General features: G+C 49.0%; 1 pseudogene; it reads right to left on the bottom strand.

The window, feature by feature from the left end:
• Positions 1 to 2,397: 2,397 nt before the first annotated feature.
• Positions 2,398 to 19,987, bottom strand: part of LOC144153462 (uncharacterized) — an 84,695-nt pseudogene continuing 67,105 nt past the window's right edge.

The following is a 19,987-nucleotide window of genomic DNA, read 5'->3' as shown; positions in this document are numbered from 1 at the left end:
TACAACTCAAGAACGGCACCACCTCATGTGGTGTATCACTCCGCCAGAGCGTCGTACCCGTGACGTCAGTGCGCGCGCGTTTTGAAAGGGGTTTGCTATGAATGCGAGATACCGTCTGCCTTGTCTCACGCAGTTTGTCGTCACTGGAGTCGTTTATAAGCATATTAAGTCCACAAAATCACGAGAACGGCTCACGCCATGTTCAAAATATTCCCAGTAACGCCCTACTTGCGCCGCGCGGGGAAACATCCGCCTACAGTGATAAGGCACAGCGGCAACTTCCGGTGCCGTTCTTAAGTTGTCACCGAGTATAGGAGCATATGATGTGCTTGGTAGGCTTGGAAAAAGTAAATTAATGACTTGTCTACATGCTCATTGCCTGTTTTTGCTTTTATTCATGGGTATCACGACTAAAGTAACCAGAGTGGCACGGTGCTTCCAAACAACAGATCAAATGCTAGTTAGATCAATTGCAACAGCTGCCGTTTTTTTCGTTTATTTTAAAAGAATGCCCTGACGTCGCCTTTGCGGCGATAACGTAATACCCTCGTGTGATGTAAATGTAGCATTTACGTATACCTCTTTGTTTAGGCCAGCTTCGGCGCGAAAAAAATGTTTGAAGTTGAATTTAGCATCCCACACACTAACATTTCAGTTAAAGCAAGTCTCATGTCAGCAGCCCTACATGCTTCATCAGATCTTTTAAACTAAAGGAGAGATTTTTCTGCCTATAATGGCCTCCATTAGCTGACTCACAGAAAGGGAGATTCGCCGTAGAGGTTACTGTCACCTCCAGGCCCTCGCGAAACTACATACCATGCTACTGCATGCCATAGAGTCCCCACAGACATGCAGCTCGTTCTCCCGCACCACTGTATTTCCCGTCCACCGCGACCCGTCCTTCCAGACGTCGTCACGTACATACACGCAATTCTCTGTCCGAAGATCTTTTCTACATGGGTGGCCGCTGAGAAAACGACTTTACCGCGTCCAGATGCTTGTTGTTCGTCTTCGGACCTTTGTCGGTCAAACAGGAAAGAAGTCATTCGTTCATTCGTGGCCAGACTTTTGCCGTTCGTGTTCCACCTTGCGCTGGCCAAATGGGAAACGATTAATGCGTGGCCAGACGCTCTTTGTTCGTCATCAGACGTATGGTGGCCATGGAGAAAGCGTGTACTCCGTGTGCAGATGCTTGCCGTTCATCTGGGGACCTAAACTGGCCAAAACAACGCGGCCCCCGTGGCCAGTCGCTTGCAGTTCGTCTTCCGACCTCAGCTGGCCAAAAAGGAAACAAGTAATCTGTGGCCGGACCCGTGCTGTTCGTCATCGGACATGTGGTGACCAATGAAAAAACATGTTCTCTGTGGCCAGATATTTGCCTTTGGTGTAAAGACCTCGGCTGGCCGAACAGACAAGTATTCTGTGACCAAACGCATGCCAAAGAACATAAGTTCTCTGGTAGTCCAAACTTTGCCAATGGCCTAACAGGCCAAGCATCGGCCAAAAATAAGCCAAAGGCTGGCCACGTTTTCTGTGCTGCCTGGGAAGCTTACGCGGGATACGTTGGTTCGTTTTGTGGTGATTACAGCATGAAGTAGGCAAATTACACGCAAGGAGAAGGCACAGCTGAGGGCTACATGTGTCCTCCACTCCGGTTTTTTTATGGGTGTGAACTGTAAACACAGGTGTTTTTTTTTCGATGTGGACATGTATGAAGCACTTCCTCGGTAAAAAACAATTGGCGGATTTTTGTTCGAGTGAGCTAAGGGAGAAAATTCATCACTGTATGAATGAAAAGTTGAAAACGTTTCTGCAACATCTCCTGTTTGCGCATTTTTATTGATAATATGACACGCAGAGAAATATAGGTAGCCCTGCCAACCACAGACGCTGATGACTATCGGGAGGCTCCAAAGAAAGTGCGGTAATAGCACAAACAGCGTCAAGTCTCGTATTATGTCGATACTTCCTTTCCGTCGTCGTTCATTTTCCGCCTGTATTGTACTATAGATGCCTTTTTATGGACATCTACGCTGGAGTTTGTCATGACATAATTGGCAACCGTGTGACGTTGTCGTCGGCCTATTTGTAAATTCAAGACGTGCCTGTACACGTGTAATAAAATGACATGAAGAAACACTACAGTAGAATCATTTCGACATCACAGAATACTTTGCGAACCTTTACTTTTTTCCTGCAGCCGATCTGAAACTGAATTTGACGGAAATACACTATTTCCCAACACCAGCCCAAATGTAGTGGGGATGACGTTAGTTGCTGCCGCCTCGCTCCAATGAAGTTTATTATCGGTTACGTTCTACAGCATTTTTAGACAGCTGTTGAGTCTATGAGGGTGCTTTCAGAAGCTTGACAAGTTGGGATGAATACTACTGATGATCAGAAAAAGGATCTTCGTCGTTGTAGGTGTCGTTGTTGTAGGTGTCGTTGTTGTAGGTGTCGTTGGTGGTTGTAATAGTTGTTGTAGTGGTTGCGGTTGTAGTAGTTGTGGTTGTTGGAGTGGACGTGCTTGTAGTTGTCGGGGTTGTGGTTGTTGCAGTGATTGTTGTTGTGTTCATGGTTGTGGTTGTAGGAGTAGTCGTAGTGGCCGTGGTGGTGCTGGTGGGCGTCGTCGTGGTGGTCATGGACGTGGTGGTCGTTGTTGCGGTTGAGGTAGCGGTTGTGGTGCCGCTTGTACTCAGCCACGTAACTATTGCAATAGGTATTGTCGTGAGCGTGGTGGTCATTGTTGCGGTTGAGGTAGCGGTTGTGATGCTGCTTGTTCTCAGCGATGTGGCTATTGCAATAGGTGTTCCCGAAGAGCTGCTGCTTTCTAGGAGTAAAGGTGTTGTCGTGGTTGTGGTTGTAGTAGTGGTCGTTGTTGTCGTGGTTGTGGTTGTAGTTGTAGTCGTGGTCATGGTCGTGGCCGTGGTTGTAGTGGTCGTTCTTCTAGTTGTAGTAGTAGTCATGGTAGCGGTGGACGTGGTAGTCGTTGTTGTGGTTAAGGCAGCGTTCGTGATGCTTCTTGTGCTCAGCGACGTGACAATTGCAATAGGTCTTCCCGAAGAGCTGCTGCCTGCGAAAGGCAAAAAAAAAAGATATATCGGTGAGCTTCAACTTTTAAAAAGATATTTGGGCATCATATCAATTATGTAGGTTTGGTTTTAACCTGCGAGACGTAAAGGTCTCGCGATTTACATTATGCACTAGTATATGCAGTTTTAAAGAGTAAGGGCAGTGAAGGTTAAGAGCGCAAGCCTTACTTTTTAATGCCATTTTTAAAATGAGATAAGGCAGCGCACTTCTTCGGTGGAGTGATCCGTCTTAAGAAAGCTGTTTTGCACTTTTAAGTTGATTTTTTATATTTGTAGGAATATGTGATTTGCGGGTGTTTGAAGACTGGCAAACAAAAAATTGCTGCACGCAAAGCATATACTGATAAATTTAAATATATAGTAGAAATTTGGAAGCTGACAAAAAAAGTCCAACGTAAACTGAGGACGACTCAACGAGCAATATAACGTAAAATGATGGGTGTAAAGTGACAAGAAGAGAGCGGAGTGGGTCAGGGAACAAAACGCGTGTTAAGGACATATTTGAAATTGATAAGAAATTGGTGTGAGCCGGGCATGTAATGCGAAGGCCGGATAATCGTTGGTCATTAAGGGTAACAGAGTGGATCCCTCGAGAAGGCAAGCTTGGCCGGGGGCGGCAGAAAGTCAGATGGGAAGATGAGATCGAGATGTTTACGTGTATAAGTTGGTCGCAGTTAGCCCAGGACTTGGATAATTGGAGATCTATGGGAAAGGCCATTGCCCTCCAGTGGGCGTAGATAGGCTGCTGCTCATGGTGATGATGATGATGATATCGTAGAGGTTCTATCGTAGGACATTGAGTGAGTAGGGTAACAAAGTCATGACTGCGAGTTTTAGCGTGCAAAAAGGATCGTAAATGGGCATATAAACTTAATAAAACAACAGATAAGCAACAGAAGCCAATTGATTGATTGATTCATTGATTGATAGTATGGTTTAACGCACCGCCGTTACACAGGCTACGAGGCACGCCATTGTGCAAGGCTCCGGATTAAATTTGACCACCTGGGGATCTATATTGTGCACCGAGATCTCGAACACATGGGATTTGTCACTTTTGACCTCCATTATAAAAGCGGCTGCCGCGGCCAGAATTCTTATCGGCGTCCTTGGGATCACTAGCACAAAGCCTTAGTCACTGAGCCACCCCGCCGGGACATTACAACAGAAAGAAAACGCATCCCGCAGTTTGCGGCAGTTTGAAGGCTATACAAGGAAATAAAACTGACAACAGAATTTGATATAATATACTGAGGATATCGTAGAGTTTTAAGGGGACTGATGAATCCGCCGTGTGGGGTATGTGCCGTCAACATCCCAATCATCATCATGACCATGTACTTGTTCGTGTCAATAAAGGGCAGAACCTCGTTCCTGGAAGCCATGACACCGAACCCTGCTTTCTGTGTCCTCTTGCCCCAACATTTGGTGCCGACAAACCCGGGAAGAAGACCAGAGACCGACAGGGAGAGCAGCAGGGATGCCAGTGGCTTCGGGCGAGTCAGACACGGAACCGTTCACCGCCGACTCAGCTTGAGCTACCTGGAACCATGGCTGGTAGTGGCAGAATACCAACCAACGACTCCCTCGAAGGCACCGACGCCAACACTGGGGTTTTTTACCGTCGGCCTCGAGGGACGGATGACTAAGAAAACTCGACCGACACCGGGCGCGGCCATTTCCGGTACACCGACGGCAAGCGACCACAACTCTCCAACTGATTCAGACACGCAATGTCCCGTCCAGTCCACCAGGCTTGTCACAAAGACTACCGCTACCGAAGAGCAAGATGGTGAGCTGGACGCTCTGCGTTCAATGCGGAAGCAGTTATTCGCTGAGAAATTAAAAATTTTAATCTAAAATAATAATTCTCCTGTTAAATCATGTGTTTTGTGACGTCCGCGAGGTCATGTTTAGGGAAGGTACCTGAAATGGAAGTTAGTATGTTGACTAAGGCTGCTGCCAACGGCGAAAGATGACTTATGTTGTCGTTTGTTTACTCTCCACATTCATATCAAGGTAGCAGCACAATACCGCTCAGAGTTCGCTGTTCCCACTTGCTTTTGTTTTGACCGGATATATAGCTGGCTTAATTTTGTTACTGTTGATATTAATCGTTTGTGAAAGATTTGATATGCTGTGGCTTATGCCAGTTGAGCAGTGTCGTGTCAGACAGGCCCAACCCTCCCGACGACTCTGCAGCTTCGGACGGCATACTGCGCGCCGTACAGACTGGTCCTTCTATGTTTACGTATTAACACGAATGCGTTATTGGGCTCATTTTTCGATTTTTCCGTGCCTGCTAACCATCAGCTATCAACCGTGCTCATCACGTGTCCGCGGAAATACGTCACCGCTGCTATGCGGAATCTACGGCTGAGACAGCCAGATGCGAAGGATCGCCCTTATCTGGAGTACGTGCAGTACCAGCTGATATATAGAAAGAAGGACAATAATGGTACACCCAAAACAAAAGAAAAGGTACGCAAATTCAGCACGCCCCGCGCCTGCGCATAGGAAATAATTCTGTCTCGGTCGGTGGTCGAATGCTACGTAGCATGCTCCGTAGACTGTCGCCAGCCGTGCCTGCAACTGACGCCATCACGCCAAAGCGGTTCTCCCACATCACTAATCCTGGCAACAACATTGTGTCAGATAACAAAAGCAGGGGCAGATTATTGGCGGTCTCTAAAGCTAAAAAAGGTCCAGATTAGGAGCATAAACGAAATAACATATTTCCGAGCATGAAATGAAATTCCGCGCGTATAGCGCATAATAACACTACTTTTAAGTTACTTGTCGAATTTTCCGCGGCTGTGTCACTGCTGCAAAGTGTGTGGTGCAAAAGAATGGGGTCGCCAAGCGGCGAAGGTAAGAGAGGCCACCCTGAAATATTGTCACGTCAGAGAACACAAAAGCGAACATTCACCTCATGGCACTACAGTCAAACATCAAAAGGAGTCTAACAATTGCCAAAATACAAACAATCTTTACCACAATTGACCAAATTGGGAAACGCATAGCCAGGGGAACTGCAAGAGTGAAAGACGAAACGATAAGATTAATACAGGCACTGATTATGAGCCGAAATTCGTACATCTTGCCGTACCACAAACTTACACTCACCAGAGAAAACCCCATTAACGCCTTCATCAGGACAAGATAAGCGGCAGCACTCAACCTCCCAACTTTCGCGGTCTCCTAAAAGGTTAATGGGTCTTTATAACACAATTCAAACGTTTAGAAAGCAACTTTTCTAGCCCAGAGCAAGCAGTTCTGAAAAAAAGTCTGGAAGGGCTGTCGAATGCAAGACGACACTCGATTTCATGTCGGATATGTCATGAAATTTTATGATGGATATGTCAGAGATGAAGCCAGTCCTCACAAAAACTTCCCAACCAAAATCTTGGTATCCAAACCTAAGCAAGGACGGGGGGGGGGGGAAGGCACGCTTTAAGCTCTTCCGTTAAAATCCCAAAACCATGTAAACACAGTATACACCGACTTCGAACGTACTAACGTACCCAGGAAACAATCGTTGCAGTACAGATCAGTCAGTCCAACCTGGCAATATTTGTGACTGCATGACCCTCCTCTACACACAGCAACGAAAGTAGCGGTGATTTCAGCCATCCTCTTTGCAATGCAACTAGCGAGATTGTCAAATACAACCACAAATATCATTACGGACTACCATTACAGCATTTCAAAAACAATACAGACAGGTTATTTAAACGCTCCCGAAAGGTTCTGCCACCTTCAGTGCTAGATGGTCAAATTTCATGGGCACCCGTACCCGATGGTCCTGAAGGTACGGAGGTTGCTTACTCCTATATGACGCTCGGGTACGGGTGCCCATGCAAGGTACCGAGGTTGCATGCATACTCCTATATGACGCTCCTTCCGACCACGTCTGCCACACTCCCGTTCCCAAAAAATGCAGAGAACTTTTCCTGTTTCTATACCTACGAACACGATCCTTCGCCTGCCAATGGCTCTAAGGCTTAATACACGAACTCTGGACAGGATGTAAGCCAACTGATTCACAAATAAATCTTGGCATGGGCTTTGGGAGGATTTTGGCTTGAGGGGGCAAACCCGATGTATTGAGGGGAACAGGGTGAGGGGGCGGAGCAATTCTACTGGGGTGGGTTTTGAGAGAGGCAAGTGCACGTTTTGCACCCCCCTGCTGAAGCCCGTGCATCTGGAGGAACATGCTTGGTAGGTAACATCTGACGGGGAATGAAAACTGTGATAAATGCCGTAAACATGCACCACCTTCCACGCAACACAGCCATTTTAAAGGGCATGGCGAAGGGAGAACAACTCAGACACTGCACATTCCATTTCTGTGGTGAGAAGGGAGGCAGCCCTGACAAGTTCGCCAGGTTAAGGTCAGGCTGAAGGGGCAGGGAACAAGCTGCATGCATCCGGGAATCTAGACTTTGGGTCCCCTTCTGAATAAACCCACACTATTTTTAACTGAACCAAGGCATTCGTTTGTCTCTTAAGCAAAACCCAGATTATTACGACCGGCCACGACATGAAGGAATAAGCACTCTGAACCACTAAGAGTGTCGCTTTTTTGCTGAAATTGATCAACACATAGCCGCCGCTACCATTCACGCCCACATCTTAAACCACACAAGCGTAAATAACGTTTGTCTGTCCTGTGCTGCGGCGATTTAAAATCGTTGAGGCTAGTCTCGCACTCATAGCTTACCTCAGTGCTTGGAAAGCAGTAATCGCTAAACGCAGCGACTCTGTTCCAAAACACTCCTTCATTGTCGATGTAACGATATCGCGTCGTACATCTTGACCTAAAAGTAGATGTCACTGCAAATTTTCCTTCGTAACGTCCATTGTTTACCACACCATTCGTGCTGCTATGAAAAGAAGGTGCAGTGTATATGGATCCAAATTCCTCGTTCTGTAATCTTATAATGCCTGTTTCATTTGAGTTGAATTTTGTCGGCCTCAGGCAATCGCAACCAGCTGCCTTAAATACGTCATAATTTTAACGCAGAAAAGTAGCTTCGGGGTCACAAGCCTATTCTCTGTTTTCTCATCAGCCTACTGTCTGTTTTCTCATTATGCGGCTTATTTTAGCAATATTCGCGTTACAAGTAGGGCCAGTGTTATTCTGACGACACACTCTTTCACATGAACCAAGGCTTCATTTGTTTTTCGAGGCCCCTTTATAAAACTTCTGGGCAGACCACATATACAAGGCAACACAAAGAGCGAAGAAGACCTCAGAAAGCGAAATGATCAACATTATTACTGCGCATTGCATATGGCACATACATACAAAACCAGAGCGCAGAAACAAGAAATAATGTGCAATGGCAGAGAGAGAGAGAGAGAGAGAGAGAGAGAGAGAGAGAGAGAGAGAGAGAATAAAATTTTATTTGTCGAGCCGGGGCTGATATTATGAGAACCCGCCTTGTAAAAGGCATCCCTAGAAGGGGATTCCTTGAATTCGACTGGCTGTCCTTGCTCGAGCCACCAGGTTTAAACTAGTTATCCGGCTGTGGGCTGTCCAGGGAAGCCCTCCACTGTTTGAACGAGCGGTCGGGGATTTGGGGCAAATGTGGGGAGGTTCGGTACACCCTAATAAAGGTTTAACGTGGCAGGCTGGGCACTAAGTACTGAAGGAGGGCTTTTGGGTGGGGAAGATGAGGTGGAGGTGGGCGGGAAGGGTGTAGGTATTTGTCTGATATCACCTCGAAGTTATAGCTTCCTCTCGGGAGAAGCGCCAGTGTGATGGTCGGAGGCTGCAGCGAGTTTGCTATACAGAGCGAGGATTTCTGCGTAGCCACTCAGTGGGTGGGCCTGATCTTGGGGGGGGGGCGGATAGAGACTAGCCCCAATTAGCAACGGCTTGGTGTATCACATCGTTAGCCGCGACGTGAGCTGCTTAATTACCAGGGATGACGCGAGTCCAGGAGCCAGGATGATAGGGATGTCAGGGGTCGTCGAACCCTTTTAAAGCAAAGCTTTACTTACGTAGTCGGATACCCCTTCTATTCTACGAACACTGGCCTCCCCACCCGGAATTCTTCGGACTATACGGGCTGTTGTTGTTTACGAGTTTTCTATGTTACACACAGTTCAGTAACCTTGCAATCGCAACCCGTAAGACGCCCCCCTTGGCCCCAACCGGAATCCTCCTTTGAGGTTTCCCGGCAGCACCGCAGCCTAGCTTAAACCATTTCCCCCTCTTTCCGCCGGCCCGCTCGTAGTCTTCCCTCTTTCTCTCTTGGGGAGTCCTGTCGCAATAACCACACCTCTGTTTCTCTCTCACTATTTCGCTCCGTTCAACCGACCGTTGACCCTCTCTGCTTTCTTCCTTTCAGCCTCGCTCTAAACAACCTCCCCCCTTTCTCTCCAACTCAATCTCAATCTATAAAACAGTCTGCCAGAAATGAACCCTGATGCCTTGAAAAAGACAAGTCCCCTTGTCGAAACGTTGGCAGAGGTCTGAGGCCGCTACCTTCTCCAAAGTATTATTTCTATCTAGTGACCACCTTCAAAGCCCTTCGTTCCCTACATACATTCCTACATACATACATACATCCATCCATACATACATACATACATACATACGTACATAGGTACATCCATATATACATGCATGCAATGGTACATACATACATACATACATACATACATACATACATACATACATACATGCATACGCACACACATACATACGTATAAAATGAAGTGCCCGACTGACTGACTGACAGACTGACTGACTGAATGACTCATCAACGCCCAGCGAAAACTGCTACATCTAGATTTGCAATTGCAGTAGTACATTTGCGACTTGGCGTAGAGGCTCACTAAGGGGCGACTTTTGGAAATTGCACTCCCAACCGAAGGAAAGGGACAAATTTTGTTTTCTTAAATTCATTATTACATATTTCACTCGTTGACATTTTCAAGCGCTTTTTGCTGATATATGTATCCCATAAGAATATCTCCAAAGTAGTTTTTGGATTTCGCCCTAACCTAGAGTATCGAGGTGATTCCGCATTCCGGAAAAAAATTGATGTTTCTAAAGATTGTCAACTAAATCTTGCATCGATTTATTTATTCAATAGATTTTTGCTGGAATATGTTACTCATACAAGTGCACAGAACCGTTTTTAAGGATTTCGCCCTGCGACGGCGCTAAAGAGGTCAAATTGTTTTTTACAAATGACACGGCTGAAGAGTCAAAAAGGCCTACCAGGTGATGTGCACGCCTACCCAAACTGCTCTTTCAAACAGCTTCAGAATTCATCAGCACTTTGTGATCACGGCGTTGGAAGTCTATATTACTGAAAATTTTTAAAAATTTCACCATGGCGAGAGCGAAAAGCGGTAAAGTATTTTTTCAGGTATTATTTTTTTATTGCACGCCATTTGACATATTGCCGCGAACCATCTACGGGTTTGTTTATTTATTGTTTGTTTTTCATGCCCGGCCGCACCCGGCTCTGTTATCTGTGTCCCATGCGAAGCGCGTGTTCCATTTATTTTTATGCCGCACGGGCTATCTCATTTAGATAAGCAGAGTGTTTCGCCCTAACGACGCTAGCCAAGAATAATCTTCTGTGATCTACAATGTTCTGGATGCGAATCGACGGTTCCAGAAACTCTCGCGCCGAAAGATAAAAGCATGCACAGCAGATGCCGCGGCATTCGATTCTGCGACGCTCGCCGACGCACGTACAGTCGGTAAAACGCTTGTCTATAACAGCGATTTGAACTTCAACCAGTTACATGCGAAAACTCCAGAAACATACTCGTTCCAAACATGTCGGAGGCAAAAGCGAAGGGCGAAGACTTCAGAATTCCGCAGTAGTTTTATTCAAATCCCGCGCCGGCGGGGCAGGATAGGGCTGAGAGTACGAAAACTGTGTTATAGACAAGCCTTTTACCGGCTGTACGTCACTTTGTTGACAGCTGCTTCGCCGTCTCTGTATTCTTTTCAGTTGTTAGGGGAGCACAAGTTCGCTCCAATAAACTTGTTTCTTTTCCAAGCAACTGCTTCGTCCTTGGCTTCGTGACATGATCGATTGATTGATTGTAAGGTTTAACGCGCCGACGCAACGCAGGCGATAAGGCGCGCCGTAGTGGAGGGCTCCGGATTAATTTTGACCACCTGGCGATCTTTATCATACGCCGAGATCTCGTACACACGGGCGTTTTTGCTTTTCGCCTCCATCAGAAAAGCGGCCGCCGCGGCCGGGAATCGAACCCGCGACCTCGTGCTCAGCAGCGCAACGCCTTAGCCACTGAGCCACCGCGGCGGATGGCTTCGTGACATCTCGTGGAGGTGCGGGGTACGCACCCTTCAAGCCCACTACAACCTCTGGAAGCCGCCAAGCCAGTCCAACAAGAGCCAGCCTCCGCCTGCAATATTTACCACCCGAGGTCGGTCTACTACCGGAGAAAGCGAAGAAGAAAGACGTCGCAACCAGCACCATGGCCAACCAAGCCAATCCTCCCGTCGTCCTGCAGCAGCCACGGGAACCACCATCATTCCGAGGAGCCCCCGCAGAAGACCCAGAAGAATGGTTGGAGAAACTGGAGCGCGTCCGGAAATTCAACAGGTGGGACGACGCAGAAACGTTCCGGCACGTTTTCTTTTACTTGGAAGATTCGGCTCGCACTTGTTTCGAGAACCACGAGAGCTCCTTGACAAACTGGGCTCAGTTCAAAAGCGAGTTCACTAAGACCTTCACTACCGTCGTGCAGAAAGAAAGAGCCGCCCTTTTATTGGAAACGCGCACGCAACACCCCAACGAAGGAGTCGAGATCTTCATTGAGGAGATGAAGCAGCTATTTCGCCGCGCGGACCCCGAAATGACGGAAGAAAAGAAGTTGCGCTTCCTAATGCGCGGAGTGAAGGAGAAACTGTTTGCTGGACTTGTCCGAAATCCGCCCAAAACTGTCGCCGAATTCGGGACCGAAGCCAGCACCATTGAGAAAGCCCTCGAAATGCGTGCTAAGCAGTATGACCGCAACTTTGTTGGCGCGGCCAATGCGAACGACTTTGGCAGCACGCGGATCCCGGACTACAGCCTACGCGAGACTATCCGCGCGATTGTGAGAGAGGAGCTGCGGAAACTTCTCCCAACGCTGCCGCAGCCCCAAGTTCGCTTCCCTCACCGACGTGATTAGAGAAAAAGTGCAACAGGCGTTGCGAACTTCTACGCCATCCGAGGTACCCCGAGAGCCGCAAGCTATGACATACTCCGCGGCTATTCGTCGACCCCGCCCTGCTCCAACACGCCGTCAAGAGGCCCCGCCGTACCGCCGCCCACTGTCACCCACCCGACCCCCGGTAGCCCGAAACCAGACGCCGAGGAAGACGGACGTATGGCGAACTCCCGATAACCGCCCTCTGTGCTACCACTGCGGACAGGCCGACCACATCTACGGTCGCTGCCCATACAAGAGACTCGGACTGCGTGGTTTCTCCGTCGGCGCACCTCGCCCTCTCCCTGGCCAACGACCACGTGAGATCGATGAGTATCTATCTGAAACCAGCCGTGGCCCAGCGCGTTTCAACCGTTCGCCGTCGCCCTACCCATACCAATCGCCGAACCGCCATAGCAACGCTGACTTCGCCCGTGGAAGGTCCCCCAGCCCACGCGGGGGAAACTAAAAGCAGCAACTTCTGGAGGTGAAGTTGCTCTACGGCGAAAAACCGGAAACCCTCTAACGACGCAAGGACGCGCCGAAGACAGTGATTCACGGCATGCCCTCATCCCGACGACCCGACCTAACCCTGACGAGACTCCTGAACACGACGACAGCTATACGCCGCGACGCTTACCCGACCTGACCGAGACGTCCGCTGAGAAGACGTCGACAACGACGAAGCACAGTGCCCGACCGTCAACACGCACAAGCCGAGATGCGACGCCCCGACGCACCCGGAACGCGAGGAATGCGGCATCCGACGTCAAGGTGTCCATCGGCGGTTTTGATGTAGTTGCCCTCGTAGACACGGGAGCCGACTACTCCGTAATGAGCGGACCATTTGCGTCTGAGTTGAAGAACGTTATGACCAGATGGGGCGGTCAGCACATACGCACAGCAGGAGGCCACCTCGTGACGCCAAGTGGAACGTGCACATCCCGCGTGACCATAGACGGCACGACATACCCTGCAGTGTTCGTCGTTTTGCCCAACTGCTCCCGCGACGCAATTCTCGGAATGGACTTTTTGACAGACAACGGCGCAATAATCGATCTGCAGACGAAGTCGATAACTTTTTCCTCCGACCACTCCATGACGCTGGAATCGAACCCCGAACACCGTGCAGCTGTAAGGATCGCCGATGATCCCGTCACCCTGCCACCCCGCGCAAGCTTGATGATCACCGTCTACTGTGAAGGTGCTGCTCCCGATGTCGTCGCTATCGTGGAGAGTGACCAAAGGTTGCTTCTTGACCGCGGTGTGTCTGTCGCAAGAGGCATTGCGCGGTTTAAGCAGCACAAATCCCACGTTTTGGTCACCAATTTCACCGAGGAGTACCAGCATTTAAACAAAGGCGCTGCAATTGCGTTCGTCGAAGAAATGCAACAAGCAAGTGACGTGATAGCAGTCGCCGACTTTGAACGCGCACCCGACGATACCTTCAAGCTTCCGCACCCCTTCGACGTGAATCCGGCGCTACCGCAAGAAGAAAGGAACAAGTTATTGGCTTTGCTGCGTCGCTAAAGCGAGTGTTTTTCGTCGAACTCAAAGTTACGTCAAACACCTCTGGCGAAGCACCGTATAATAACCGAGGATGGAGCCGGACCTACCTTACAGTCACCGTACCGCGTCTCTTCAAACGAGCGCGAAGCCATCCGGACTCAAGTCGACGACATGCTCAACGACGACATTATACAGCCATCGAAAAGTCCGTGGGCTGCGCCGGTCGTACTCGTGAAGAAAAAAGACGGCACACTGAGGTTCTGCGTTGACTACCGGCGATTGAAGAAGATCACCAAAAAGGACGTGTACCCCCTGCCACGAATCGACGACGCCCTCGACCACCTCTGCCATGCGAGGTACTTCTCATCGATGGATCTGAAGACAGGCTACTGACAAATTGAATTGGACGAGAGAGATCGAGAGAAGACTGCATTCATAACCCCGGACGGCCTATACGAGTTCAAGGTGATGCTGTTTGGGCTATGCACGGCACCAGCAACGTCCAAAGAGTCATGGACACTGTGCTAGCTGGCCTGAAGTGGCACACCTGCCTCGTATACCTCGACGACGTTGTGGTATTCTCCCGGACTTTCGACGAACAGCTCGCCAGGTTGCAGTTGGTACTCGAGGCCATCCGTACGTCGGGGTTAACGCTGAAGCCTGAAAAGTGCCGCTTCGCGTACGAGGAACTGAAGTTTTTGGGCCATGTCGTCAACGCCGCGGGAGTCCTGCCTGACCCGGCGAAAACTTCAGCCATAGCGAACTTCCCAAGGCTGAAAGATAAGAAGGGCATGCGCAGATTTCTTGGACTGTGCGCATACTACCGGCGCTTCGTCGCAAACTTCGCGCGGATTGCAGAGCCGCTCACGCGCTTGACGAAAGATAGCACCTCTTTCAGCTGGGAACACGACCAAGAAAAGGCATTCTGCGAGCTGCAAAAACACCTGCAAAGCCCGCCCGTGCTCGCTCGTTTCGACGAAAACACCGAAACGGAAATACACACGGACGCCAGTGATATAGGCTTGGGTGCCGTCCTTGCCCAAAAACAAAGCGGGTGCGAAAACGTAATCGCCTATGCCAGCCGTGGTCTGTCGAAGGAAGAGAAAAACTACTCTGCCTCCGAAAAAGAGTGCGTGGCTATTATATGGGCCATTTCAAAATTTCGCTCATACGTGTATGGCAGACCGTTCAAGGTTGTATCAGACCACCATGCGCTGTTTTGTCTCGCCAATTTCAATGACCCCTCTGGCCGTCTTGGGCGGTGGAATTTGCGCCTGCAAGAGTTCGACGTTACAATCGTCTACAAATCCGGCAGGAAACTCTCCGACGCCGACTGCCTGTCCCGCGCCCCTGTCGACCCACCACCACAAGACTCCAATGAAGACAGCGCGTTCTTCGGGGTTGTTACGGAGAGCGACCTAGCCGCCAAGCAGCGTGCCGACCCGGACTTGCACGTAATGATCGACTACCTCGAAGGACGAAACGTCGCCGTGCCTAGAGCGTTCAAGTGGAACTTACCAGCATTCAGCCTCAAAACCTCCGCCCTCCTGAAGAAGAATTTCAGCCCCGGAACAAGAACGAATTATCTACTTGTCATCCCCGCAGACCTTCGTGACGAAATATCTCGGCACAGCTCGCACTATTCAAAAATTAAGGCGAAGTACTTCTGGCCCCGCCTTACATCCCACGTCACCCACTACGTTCGGAGTTGCCGTGACTGCCAGCGACGAAAAACGCCGCCGACAAGACCCGCCGGACTTCTGCAACCGATGACCGTCCCGTCGAGGCCCTTTCAACAGATTGGAATGGACCTTCGAGGCCCGTTCCCGACGTCACGATCGGAGAACAAGTGGATTGTCGTAGCGGCAGACTACATGACGCGGTACGCAGAGACCGCTGCTCTTCCGCGGGGGACTGCACAAGAAGTCGCCAAGTTCTTTATTAACCAAGTTGTGCTGCGACATGGAGCTGCTGAAGTCCTAATCACGGTCCGAGGAACGGCCTTTACCGCAGACCTGATGCAAGGAATCTTACGCTACAGCAACACGCATCACCGAAGAACGACGGCGTACCACCCCCAAAACGAACGGACTAACGGAACGTCTGAACAAGACGATTGCGGATATGCTGTCCGTGTACGTCGACGTTGAACATATGACTTGAGACGAAGTCCTCCCGTATGTCACGTTTGCGTACAATACAGCGACGCAGGAAACTACGCAGATGACACCGTTCGAGCTTGTCTACGGAAGACGGCCGACTAAGATGCTCGACGCCATGCTTCCGCATGTAGAAGACGACGACCTCAACGCCGACGTCCAAGGATACCTTCAACGTGCGGAGGAGGCCCGCCAGCTCGCTCGAGTTCGTATAACGGACCAGCAGCTGGTGGATGCCGGCCGCTACAACCTCCGACGCCAAGACGCTGAGTACCAACCAGGGGATCGTGTGTGGGTTTGGACTCCCATTCGACGACGCGGGCTCAGTGAGAAGCTTCTGCGACGGTATTTCGGACCCTACCAGATCCTACGACGTGTTGGCCAATTAACCTACGAAGTGATCCCCAGTGGTGATTCCGGTACATCACGACGACGCACGCGACCCGAAGTCGTCCACGTGGTTCGCCTCAAACCGTACATCGCAAGATGACGAACTTTTTTGTTTTTGTTTTGTTGTTGCTGTTTGTTCGGACTGTCGTTTCATTTTAGCATCGGGTCGATGCACTCTTAGAGGGGGGGTAATGCCGCGAACCATGTACGGGTTTGTTTATTTATTGTTTGTTTTTCATGCCCGACCGCGCCCGGCTCTGTTATCTGTGTCCCATGCGAAGAGCGTATTCCATTCTTTATTTTTATGCCGCACGGGCTATCTCATTTAGATAAGCAGAGTGTTTCGCCCTAACGACGCTAGCCCAGAATAATCTTCTGTGATATACAATGTTATGGATGCGAATCGACGGTTCCAGAAACTCTCGCGCCGAAAGATAAAAGCCTGCACAGCAGACGTCGCGGCATTCGATTCTGCGACGCTCGCCGACGCATGTACGTCACTTTGTTGACCGCTTCTTCGCCGCCTCTGTATTTTTTTCAGTTGTTAGGGGAGCACAAGTTGATTGATTGATTGATTGTAGGGTTTAACGCGCCGACGCAACGCAGGCGATGAGGCGCGCCATAGTGGAGGGCTCCGGATTAATTTTGAGCACCCGGGGATCTTTAACGTGCGCCGAAATCTCGAACACACGGGCATTTTTGCTTTTCGCCTCCATCGAAAAGCGGCCGCCGTGGCCGGGAATCGAACCCGCAACCTTGTGCTCAGCAGCACAACGCCTTAGCCACTGAGCCACCGCGGCGGGGGGAGCACAAGTTCGCTCCAATAACTTGTTTCTTTTACAAGCAACTGCTTCGTCCTTCGCTTCGTGACAATATTGAACTGGTTTTTAGGTAACTGAGTCATGTATGTAAACACTGCTCTACAACATTTTTCTATGACACCCACGAACTAGAGGCAAGCAGGATTTCTGGAAAACACTGTTTTTACACATTCGTCAATCACCACACAGCCAGTTAATACATCCCATTCGTTTTTGCTTGCAAATGCTGCCCATCCAATTCCGGAAAAATCAATTTCAGGATTTTGTCCTCGCATGCGGATAAAAAGGCAAGGGATATTTTTTTAAATTTGCACCCCCTGGACGTGGAATTCTGTTGAATTTACCTGCGTTCGCATATTGCTCGCCAACTGTTGGCACTTTCTGCAACCAGGCCCCTCCCGTAGGAGCCCTGCCAGTTACCATAAATCTAAAAGAAAAGACTGACCGATAAAAAGCGCATATGTTACCACTCGCAATCTGCTGGGACTTCCTGCAACCCCGCGCCTCGCGTAGGAATCCCATGTTCTTTTTGATAAAACTGTACCGATGAACATCGTTCATATTTGCTGAGATAGCAATTCCCATGAGGAAGAATACCCCTTATCCAGTCTTCCTCCATCGTGTGCACCCAGCGTAATCTCCTGCCGAATTCAAGTTGTGTTTATAACCTTGCACTCTTCCTCACATCATATTAAGAGTGCAAGCAACTCCCCCTTCTTCCATCCACGCTTCCCACCCTTGAGCTGTGGGAGAACCTGGTGACAAACAGCGTCCTGGATGTCCAGACAATACTTCCTCCAGAGCGAAGGCTGTCTGCTCATCACCTGGCTTCCCGAAATTGGGAACCACTCCCACTTCACCGGCATAATAAAACGTTTTTCCCTCACTGACTCACTCTCTCGCGCGCCATCTTGTTTCAGTTTGTTTAGCGAGAGTTACAGCAAAACACCAGTTCCAGTCGATTCACATTACTCCGAGGAGCCAGCGGTTGGAGCCCACGTATTGACACCAGGCAGGAGTTCTCAGTGTGCACCAGTTTACGATGAACTCGCCAAATATGACAACTAAAAAATAAATTAACACGTGTTATACCCATTAGTGTCATTAATATAATGGCCCACCTGGGCGCCGCCGGGTACTACCGCTAGTACATACATAGATACTCGCATACATACATACATGGACACATACATACATACATACATACATACATGCATACATACATACATACATACATACATACATACATACATACATACATACATACATACATACATACATACATACATACATACATACATACATACATACACACATACAGACCCAACTTTTAGCATTTATGGATAGCCCACCACTTACCCGATATAAGGATATCCGTGCTACCTAATGGCCGCGTAAATTTCACACGCTCCTGTTATGTATTCTTCCTGGCAAGTTTTTTTGGCAACAAATGTGTGTTTGTGAGGTCAAATGCTGTCGATAGTAAAGCTCGCGTGGTGCTCGTACCTGTTCGTACTGTGGTAGGTGCTGTGGACGGTGTCGTTGTAGGAGCCGTTATTCTAGGCAATGTTGAAATCACTGCCGTTTCCGCTTGCACTGGTTCAAATACACCAACTGCAAATATATTGTGCGAGGGTACGAACAGTATGAAAGTATTATTTTTAAATTTAGACCAAAAATCCAACCAATTTCAGGCAAGAGGTTTTCATTTTCGGAGCTTATTTATAACGAACGTTGGCCCAACAACAGCGACTGTTGCTTATATGCATGATTGGTTGTGGTCCTTCAACCCAATCCGGCATAAGGAACATATGCCTACGGGCATATCGGTATCCGGCATATGGGAGAAATGGGAAAACGTATGGAACAGTTGATTTGCCTTGAATAACACGCGGAGCCATACTGGTCCAGGCGGAAACCCCTGAGATGCCTGGTAGCGTCTGTTTCCCCTTCAACCTCAGTTAAGGTCAAGCAAACGCCTCGTCTGGTTTCGCAGCACTGACGGAGCGCCACCGACTACACTTCCGATTCACAGCGCCGACGGAGGCTCCACCGGCCGCGCGCCGATCGTCGGCCAAAGCAATCCGCGACGCCGACGGACATTTTGTGAGGGACGAATTCGGGAGGTATGCAATGAAGCTCCGCCTTACGTCAAATTCAACATGTGGTAACGTCAATTTTTGTGTTAGTGTTAGACGCAACCTCTTAGCTATATTTGATTCGACATAGCTTTATGATTCGACCTATACACTTGAAAGCGGTAGCACTTCAAGAGACTTTTACCTTGCAGATAAAATGCCAATTAGAGGAATCAAATCTACAATGGACACTTGCTGAACCAGTCGTGCATCGCATAAGATTGGAGGAAAGCGATTGCATTAGTGATACTTCCGTGACATAGTTCAATGGTGGGGTGCAGTTTTCCGAAGAATTATTTCGCTGACGCTTGATGGCACGTCTATTGCGCATGTTTGGATGTATGTATGACACCGTTTTTTGCTAATAAACAGTCGGAAGCGTAGGGCCTTTCCTTGCCCTCTTTCTTGTGTTTCCTTCTGCCCTACTTGGCGTGTTCTTAGACCAAACCCAACATGCTCAGCGGCCAGTTTTCCTGAGCACAGAAATACCGTCACATATCACATAAGGTGTTCCGAACAGCTTCAAGCGCAAATGGTTCTTTGGAGCCATTTGCATGAAAACCTGAAGAACGGAAACGTTCCTCATTAGGAAAAGTAATGCAGTTAAGTGCCCAAGTAATATTTTTGGAACAAAAAGTGAGGGGCTACCTGTATCAGACTCGTAGTGCACCCTGTCGTCACAG

Source organism: Haemaphysalis longicornis, unplaced genomic scaffold, assembly GCF_048455015.1.
Source record: "Haemaphysalis longicornis isolate Haplotype H1 unplaced genomic scaffold, Haemaphysalis longicornis Haplotype H1 scaffold_9, whole genome shotgun sequence".
In the NCBI taxonomy this organism is placed as follows: domain Eukaryota; kingdom Metazoa; phylum Arthropoda; class Arachnida; order Ixodida; family Ixodidae; genus Haemaphysalis; species Haemaphysalis longicornis.
This window is presented reverse-complemented; position numbering and strand designations above follow the sequence as displayed.